General features: G+C 53.0%; 2 long non-coding RNA genes across 3 annotated transcripts; both read right to left on the minus strand.

The window, feature by feature from the left end:
- Positions 1-3,583: 3,583 nt before the first annotated feature.
- On the minus strand, positions 3,584-5,578 carry LOC131587530 (uncharacterized). Of its 2 annotated transcripts, none has more exons than XR_009279381.1 (4): positions 4,375-5,578; positions 4,153-4,280; positions 3,955-4,034; positions 3,584-3,877 (listed from the first exon to the last, which is right to left on the minus strand). It is a non-coding gene; the product is annotated as an uncharacterized LOC131587530 (long non-coding RNA). The 2 variants fall into 2 exon arrangements; XR_009279380.1 differs by having other exon boundaries at positions 4,118-4,280.
- A 91-nt stretch (positions 5,579-5,669) lies between these two features.
- Positions 5,670-8,427, minus strand: LOC131587532 (uncharacterized). The gene is made up of 4 exons (XR_009279383.1): positions 7,918-8,427; positions 7,798-7,839; positions 5,833-5,995; positions 5,670-5,749 (listed from the first exon to the last, which is right to left on the minus strand). It is a non-coding gene; the product is annotated as an uncharacterized LOC131587532 (long non-coding RNA).
- Between the last annotated feature and the right edge of the window lie 699 nt (positions 8,428-9,126).

Raw genomic sequence — 9,126 nt, forward strand, 5'->3', positions numbered from 1 at the left:
TTATTTTGGTGTGTTTGGGGTACAGCAATGTAGTTAATTTGTTAGGTTTTTTATATTTCTATTTGGATTATTGTTACAGGGGGTTTGATTGAAGTATATGTTTTAAACTTATGGATAATGTGAGAAATATTGCCTATGGCTAAATTTATTTTTTGGTTTTGTGGTTATTTGGAGATGGTATTTTTATTTTGATGATTCAAGGTATTATGAGATTATTGAGTTAGGAACAATTTTGTTTTGTATGGTTAATTGCAGTTCGGTTTTGATCTTTTTATTTTTGTAGTTGCATGTACCTGTTTATTGCTTTGGCGGTTTTTATTAGTTGTATTTTTGGGGATATGAATATTTATATGATGGATTTTTGCAGGGAGTTTGTTTTTGTAGTGATTTCTTATTTTTTTAGTAGTTTAATCTTTTTTATTGTTAATGAGATATTCCATTATTTTTATAGAGCATTGATTATTATTTATGAATTAGAAGGTAGCAATTGGGTTAGGTTTTTTTAAGTAACGTTTAGGGCTCATTGAATGGTTTTGAGTTTAGTAAGTTGTTAAGTTTTTTTAAGTAGATTGGGTTGTGTTAAGTTTAATATATTTTTCTGTCTTTTGTTTTACTTTTATGATGTGGTATGAATTATTAGTAAAAACAGTGTAGTGGGGTTTGTTGCTGCTCTTCTAATAAACTGGGTATAATTACTAATACACTTCTAAAACATGTTACTGGGATTGGGATGTAGGGGAGGACAAAGAAACTAAAAACTAAAGCTACTTGGTACAAACTTCAGTACTTTTATAAAGTTTTTATCAATCATTATTACTGAGCTTAGCATAACAGCTATTTTAATCTGTGCCCTTTTACTTCGTAAAAGTTATGTATCAGGGACAATATTTGAGTTATTTTTGGATAAAAAAAATAAACTTAGGGACAAGAAAGGCATTAAAACTTGAAAAAAAGCTCAGAGACTAGAACTACATGATGGGCTCAACCCTGAGAGACGTGAACTTAAGTAACACCATTACAAAGTCCTTTATCCCAACACACACAAGTACCAATATAACGTAATCAGTACAGGTTTTTCTTACTCTTTTGAACCCCACATTGGGCAGCAAATAATGCAATGCTTAGAAAGCTGAGACAAAAGTCAAAGTGCTGCAGGATAACTTCACAGCTCCAGACATCTTGTGAGGATCTAGGAACACCCGCTAGACTCCAACTACACCCTACATCACAAATTTCAAATTACAGGGGCCTGGGACTTGGCCTTTTACACCTACACCCAGGCTGGGCAGCAGGACAGAGCAGCTCTAGGACAGCTACACCCAGACACCCGTGACACACAAGACAACAGACGAGGGGACACAATGGGGAGACAAAACTCTGGGCCACAAGAACGGCCGCAAGGACCGAGAGAACGCGGAACGAGATGAGCCGGGTGAGAATGAAGGCGAGCTGATGAAGCTCGCAGAACCCGGGAGGAAGAAGATGCTGATGGAATGACAAACTCCAGCAACTGCCAAGACGGATGCCCGAGAATTTTGGGCTACAGTCCCCTACCTATCTCTGCGCTTCTTCAAGACCTAAGCCGCAACAATGGATCCTCGCGGCGCACGGCTGTCGACACAGCTCGGAACAAGACCTCTAAAAGACATCCGATCGGATGCTTTTCAAGAGAGACGCGATTCCAAGGCCTCTGAGAGCTGCTGAGGCAAAACTTTGACGGCGTCAGCGCTGGGCCGAGGAGCCCCAGCGATCAGAGATGCGAGGAGTGATGCCGGGGTTTCTGGTAAGCCCCCAGAAGAGATAAGGCAAGGCATGTACAACACAAGAAGCACAAAAGACACAGAAGGCACAATGGACAAGTGATGGGACACGCCCCGGGACTGCTCTGTCCTGCACACCTCAGCACTGTGAACAAAAGTGAGGCTCTCGCACCGTGTGGCCTAAGGGGCCACAGTCTGGACCTCCCTGTCCCCAAAGCTGACTCCATAATCCCAGGTCCAGAGTCCCGACCCAGCACCCCGCTTTCAGCCCCTCTGCGGGTCATAGCCTCCGACTCAGCTCCTGGATGCCCGATGAGGAGGATCCACATGGAGCGCCAAGGAAGGCCGTCTCGCCATCTGGGAAGTTCCTGCCATCGCCAGGCAGCCGTCTCTAGGTCAGCTACAATAAATAAAACAGAAAATCAGCGGCTGATCTCTGCAGGGCATCAGCCAAAACCCGACAATTCCACTACTAACGGTCTCCTGCGAACGACCAAGTCCTGAGGCCGCACACTTCGGCCACGCCGGGAGCCGGACGCCGTCGTCGCAGGGCGCGCCTGAGTTAAGAGAAGACAAAGTGATGCAGCATTGCTGAAACTCAAAGGGACCCTCGCTCCTCCTCCCGACATCCCCAACTCACGGCAACCCCTCGGCCCGTTCCTGAAGGCCACCGACACGGCCCCTTTACGTAGAAAAGGCTTCGTCCCATGGTCCCATAACGCTTCCGCAGGGCTCACGGGAGAGGCGAAGCAGGCGTGCCGGTTGGTTGGTGAGGACGTGTCGGCGAAATGCGACTGGACCACCTAAAGCACGCAAACAAGAAGGGACGCTTGGCATTTGCAGCAAAAACTGAGAGCCCAGCGATAACAAAAGCTTCCCTCCACCGGTCAATGCTCACCTTGCCCACTTCGCCTTGACTGCTGCTAGCTGGCTCTACTTCCTAAAAATAAAGACAAAGAGGAGACCTGTAACACAGTGACCGGTTCCAGTTGCCCTGCAAAGACAAACATTGACTTACCTTCTCGCGGGAACCCCCTTACCCTGGATGGGGCGCTCTGCCACTGATTTCATCCATCCGCATCTAAAAGAAAGCTGAGACAAAAGTCAAAGTGCTGCAGGATAACTTCACAGTTCCAGACATCCTGTGTCAATCTAGGAACACCCTCTAGACTCCAACTACACCCTACATGACAAATTTCAAATTACAGGGGCCTGAGACTTGGCCTTTTACACCTACACCCAGGCTGGGCAGCAGGACAGAGCAGCTCCGGGACAACTACACCCAGACACCCGTGACACACAAGACAACAGACGAGGGGACACAACGGGGAGACAAAACTCTGGGCCACAAGAATGGCCACAAGGACCGAGAGAACGCGGAACGAGATGAGCCGGGTGAGAATGAAGGCGAGCTGATGAAGCTCACAGAACCCCGGAGGAAGAAGATGCTGATGGAATGACGAACTCCAGCAACTGCCAAGACGGATGCCCGAGAATTTTAGGGCCACAGTCCTCTACCTATCTTTGTGTTTCTTCAAGACCTAAGCCGCAACAATGGATCCTCGCGGCGCACGGCTGTTGACACAGCTCGGAACAAGACCTCTACAAGACATCCGATCGGATACTTTCCAAAACAGATGCAATTCCAAGGCCTCTGCGAGCTCCTGAGGCAAAGCTTCGATGGCATCGGGCTGAAGAGCCCAGAGATCGGAGATGGTACGAGCGATGCCGGGGTTTCTGGTAAGCCCCCGGAAGAAATAAGGTGAGGCACATACAACAGGAGAGGCACAAAAGACACAGAAGGCACGACGGACAAGTGATAAAACACGCCCCGGGACTGCTCTGTCCTGCGCACCTCAGCACTGTGAACAAAAGTGAGGCTCTCCCTTCACGTGGCCTAAGGGGCCACAGCCTGGACCTCCCCGTCCCCAAAGCTGACTTAAAAATCCCAGGTCCAGAGTCCCGACCCGGCACCCGACTTTCAGCCCCTCTGCAATTCATAGCCTTCGACTTAGCTCTCGGATGCCCGGCGGGGAGGATCCACGTGGAGTGCCAAGGAAGGCTGCCTCACCATCTGGGAAGTTCCTGCCATCGCCAGGCAGCCGTCTCTCGGTCAGCTACAATAAATAAAACACAAAATCAGCGGCTGATCTTTGCAGGGCATCAGCCAAAACCCGACAATTCCGCTACTCACGGTCTCCTGCGAACGGCCACGTCCTGAGGCCGCGCGCTTCGGCCACGCCGGGAGCCGGACGCCGTCGTCGCAGGGCGCGCCTGAGTTAAGAGAAGACAAAGTGATGCGGCATTGCTGAAACTCAAAGGGACCCTCGCTCCTCCTCCCGACATCCCCAACTCACGGCAACCCCTTGGCCCGTTCCTGAAGGCCACCCACATGGCCCCTTTACGTGGAAAAGGCTCCGTCACACGGTCCCGTAACGCTTCCGCCGGGCTCACGGGAGCGGCGAAACAGCTGTGCCGGCCGGTTGGCAAGGACGTCTCAGCGAAACGCGACTGGACCGCCTAAAGCACACAAACAAGATGGGACACTTGGCATTGCACCGGAAACTGAGAGCCCAGCGATAACAACAGCTTCCCTCCACCGGTCAACGCTCACCTTGCCCACTTCGCCTTGACTGCTGCTAGCCGGCTTCACTTCCTAAAAATAAAGACAAAGAGGAGACCTGTAACACAGTGACCGGTTCCAGTTGCCCTGCAAAGACAAACATTGACTTACCTTCTCAGGGGAACCCCCTTACCCTGGATGGGGCGCTCTGCCACTGATTTCATCCGTCCGCATCTGAAAGAAAGCTGAGACAAAAGTCAAAGTGCTGCAGGGTAACTTCACAGCTCCACACATCTTGTGTCCATCGAGGAACACCCTCTAGACTCCAACTATGCCCTACATGACAAATTTCAAATTACAGGGGCCTAGGACTCGGCCTTTTACACCTACACCCAGGCTGGGCAGCAGGACAGAGCAGCTCCGGGACAACTACACCCAGACACCCGTGACACACAAGACAACAGACGAGGGGACACAACGGGGAGACAAAACTCTGGGCCACAAGAATGGCCGCAAGGACCGAGAGAACGCGGAACGAGATGAGCCGGGTGAGAATGAAGGCGAGCTGATGAAGCTCGCAGAACCCGGGAGGAAGAAGATGCTGATGGAATGACGAACTCCAGCAACTGCCAAGACGGATGCCCGAGAATTTTAGGGCCACAATCCTCTACCTATCTTTGTGTTTCTTCAAGACCTAAGCCGCAGCAATGGATCCTCGCGGCGCACGGCTGTTGACACAGCTCGGAACAAGACCTCTAAAAGACATCCGATCGGATGCTTTTAAAAGAGAGACGCGATTCCAAGGCCTCAGAGATCCTGAGGCAAAGCTTCGACGGCGTCGGGCCGAGGAGCCCAGAGATCAGAGATGCGAGGAGTGACACTGGGGTTTCTGGTAAGCCCCCAGAAGAGATAAGGCAAGGCACGTACAACACAAGAGGCACAAAAGACACACAAGGCACAATGGACAAGTGATACAACACGCCCTGGGGCTGCTCCATCCTGCACACCTCAGCACTGTGAACAAATGTGAGGCTCTCCCTTCACGTGGCCTAAGGGGCCACAGCCTGGACCTCCCCGCCCCCAAAGCTGACTCCATAATCCCAGATCCAGAGTCCCGACCCGGCACCCCGATTTCAGCCCCTCTGCAATTCGCAGCCTCCGACTCAGCTCTCGGATGCCCAGCGGGGAGGATCCACATGGAGCGCCAAGGAAGGCCGCCTCGCCATCCGGGAAGTTCCTGCCATCGCCAGGCTGTTGTCTTCTGGGGAGGTAAAAAAAATAAAACAGAAAATCAGAGGCTGATCTCTGCAGGGCATCAGCCAAATCCCGACAATTCCGCTACTCACGGTCTCCTGAGCACGGCCACGTCCTGAGGCCACGCGCTTCGGCCACACCGGGAGCCGGACGCCGTCATCGCAGGGCGCGCCTGAGTTAAGAGAAGACAAAGTGATGTGGCATTGCTGAAACTCAAAGGGACCCTCGCTCCTCCTCCCGACATCCCCAACTCACGGCAACCCCTCGGCCCGTTCCTGAAGGCCACCCACACGGCCCCTTTACGTGGAAAAGGCTCCGTCACACGGTCCCGTAATGTTTCCGCAGGGCTCACGGGAGAGGTGAAGCAGGCGTGCCGGTTGGTTGGCGAGGACGTGTCGGCGAAATGCGACTGGACCGCCTAAAGCACGCAAACAAGAAGGGACGCTTGGCGTTGCACCAGAAACTCAGAGCCCAGCGATAACAACAGCTTCCCTCCACCGGTCAATGCTCACCTTGCCCGCTTCGCCTTGACTGCTGCTAGCCAGCTCTACTTCCTAAAAATGAAGACAAAGAGGAGACCTGTAACACAGTGACCGGTTCCAGCTGCCCTGCAAAGACAAACATTGACTTACCTTCTCGAGGAAACCCCCTTACCCTGGATGGGGCGCTCTGCCACCGATTTCATCCGTCCGCATCTGAAAGAAAGCTGAGACAAAAGTCAAAGTGCTGCAGGGTAACTTCACAGCTCCACACATCTTGTGTCAATCTAGGAACACCTGCTAAACTCCAACTATACCCTACATCACAAATTTCAAATAACAGGGGCCTGGTACTTGTCCCTTCACACCTACACCCAGGCTGGGCAACAGGACAGAGCAGCTCCGGGACAACTACACCCAGACACCCGTGACACACAAGACAACAGACGAGGGGACACAACGGGGAGACAAAACTCTGGGCCACAAGAATGGCCTCAAGGACCGAGAGAACGCGGAACGAGATGAGCCGGGTGAGAATGAAGGCGAGCTGATGAAGCTCGCAGAACCCGGGAGGAAGAAGATGCTGACGGAATGACAAACTCCAGCAACTGCCAAGACGGATGCCCGAGAATCTGAGGGCCACAACCCCCTACCAATTCTTCAAGACCTAAGCCGCAACAATGGATCCTCGCGGCGCACGGCTGTTGACACAGCTCGGAACAAGACCTCTAAAAGACATCCGATCGGATGCTTTTAAAAGAGAGACGCGATTCCAAGGCCTCTGAGAGCTCCTGAGGCAAAGCTTCGATGGTGTCGGGCTGAGGAGCCCAGAGATCAGAGATGCTACGAGTGACACTGGGGTTTCTGGTACGCCCCCAGAAGATATAAGGCAAGGCACGTACAACACGAGAGGCACAAAAGACACAGAAGGCACGACGGACAAGTGATAAAACACGCCCCGGGACTGCTCTGTCCTGCACACCTCAGCACCGTGAACAAATGTGAGGCTCTCCCTTCACGTGGCCTAAGGGGCCACAGCCTGGACCTCCCCGTCCCCAAAGCTGACTCCATAACCCCAGGTCCAGAGTCCCAACCCGGCACCCCGATTTCAGCCCCTCTGCAATTCGCAGCCTCCGACTCAGCTCTCGGATGCCCAGCGGGGAGGATCCACATGGAGCGCCAAGGAAGGCCGCCTCGCCATCCGGGAAGTTCCTGCCATCGCCAGGCTGCCGTCTCTCGGTCAGCTACAATAAATAAAACACAAAATCAGAGGCTGATCTTTGCAGGGCATCAGCCAAAACCCGACAATTCCGCTACTCACGGTCTCCTGAGCACGGCCACGTCCTGAGGCCGCGCGCTTCGGCCACGCCGGGAGCTGGACGCCGTCGTCACAGGGCGCGCCTGAGTTAAGAGAGGACAAAGTGATGTGGCATTGCTGAAACTCAAAGGGACCCTCGCTCCTCCTCCCGACATCCCCAACTCACGGCAACCCCTCGGCCCGTTCCTGAAGGCCACCCACACGGCCCCTTTACGTGGAAAAGGCTCCATCACACGGTTCCGTAACGCTTCCGCAGGGCTCACGGGAGCGGTGAAGCAGCTGTGCCGGCCGGTTGGCAAGGACGTCTCAGCGAAACGCGACTGGACCGCCTAAAGCACGCAAACAAGATGGGAGGCTTAGCATTGCACCAGAAACTGAGAGCCCAGCGATAACAACAGCTTCCCTCCACCAGTAAATGCTCACCTTGCCCACTTCGCCTTGACTGCTGCTAGCCGGCTTCACTTCCTAAAAATAAAGACAAAGAGGAGACCTGTAACACAGTGACCGGTTCCAGCTGCCCCGCAAAGACAAACATTGACTTACCTTCTCGGGGGAACCCCCTTACCCTGGATGGGGCGCTCTGCCACCGATTTCATCCGTCCGCATCTGAAAGAAAGCTGAGACAAAAGTCAAAGTGCTGCAGGGTAACTTCACAGCGCCACACATCTTGTGTCAATCTAGGAACACCCGCTAGACTCCAACTATACCCTACATGACAAATTTCAAATTACAGGGGCCTAGGACTCGGCCTTTTACACCTACACCCAGGCTGGGCAGCAGGACAGAGCAGCTCCGGGACAACTACACCCAGACACCCGTGACACACAAGACAACAGACGAGGGGACACAACGGGGAGACAAAACTCTGGGCCACAAGAACGGCCGCAAGGACCGAGAGAATGCGGAACGAGATGAGCCGGGTGAGAATGAAGGCGAGCTGATGAAGCTCGCAGAACCCGGGAGGAAGAAGATGCTGATGGAATGACAAACTCCAGCAACTGCCAAGACGGATGCCCGAGAATCTGAGGGCCACAGCCCCCTACCCATCTCTGCGTTTCTTCAAGACCTAAGCCGCAACAATGGATCCTCGCGGCGCACGGCTGTCGACACAGCTCGGAACAAGACCTCTAAAAGACATCCGATCGGATGCTTTTAAAAGAGAGACGCGATTCCAAGGCCTCTGAGAGCTCCCGAGGCAAAGCTTCGATGGTGTCGGGCTGAGGAGCCCAGAGATCAGAGATGCTACGAGTGACACTGGGGTTTCTGGTAAGCCCCCAGAAGAGATAAGGCGAGGCACATACAACAGGAGGGGCACAAAAGACACAGAAGACACGATGGACAAGTGATGGGACACGCCCCGGGACTGCTCTGTCCTGCACACCTCAGCACTGTGAACAAATGTGAGGCTCTCCCTTCACGTGGCCTAAGGGACCACAGTCTGGACCTCCCCGTCCCCAAAGCTGACTTAAAATTCCCAGGTTACGGGTCCCAAGCCGGCACCCCGCTTTCAGCCCCTGTGCCATTCGCAGCCTTTGACTTAGCTCTCGGATGCCCGGCGGGGAGGATCCACACGAGGACGCCCTGGAAGGCCGCTGCGCTATCCGGGAAGTTCCTGCCATCGCCAGGATGTCGTCTCCTGGTCAGCTACAATCTAGAAGACCAAATATCAATGCAGGATTTTAGCGGCACATCTGTGAAAACCCAGCACTTACCTTCTCTAGAGAATGCCCAGGTTCATGGGCTGCAGACTTC

Source organism: Poecile atricapillus, chromosome 22, assembly GCF_030490865.1.
Source record: "Poecile atricapillus isolate bPoeAtr1 chromosome 22, bPoeAtr1.hap1, whole genome shotgun sequence".
Lineage (NCBI taxonomy): Eukaryota > Metazoa > Chordata > Aves > Passeriformes > Paridae > Poecile > Poecile atricapillus.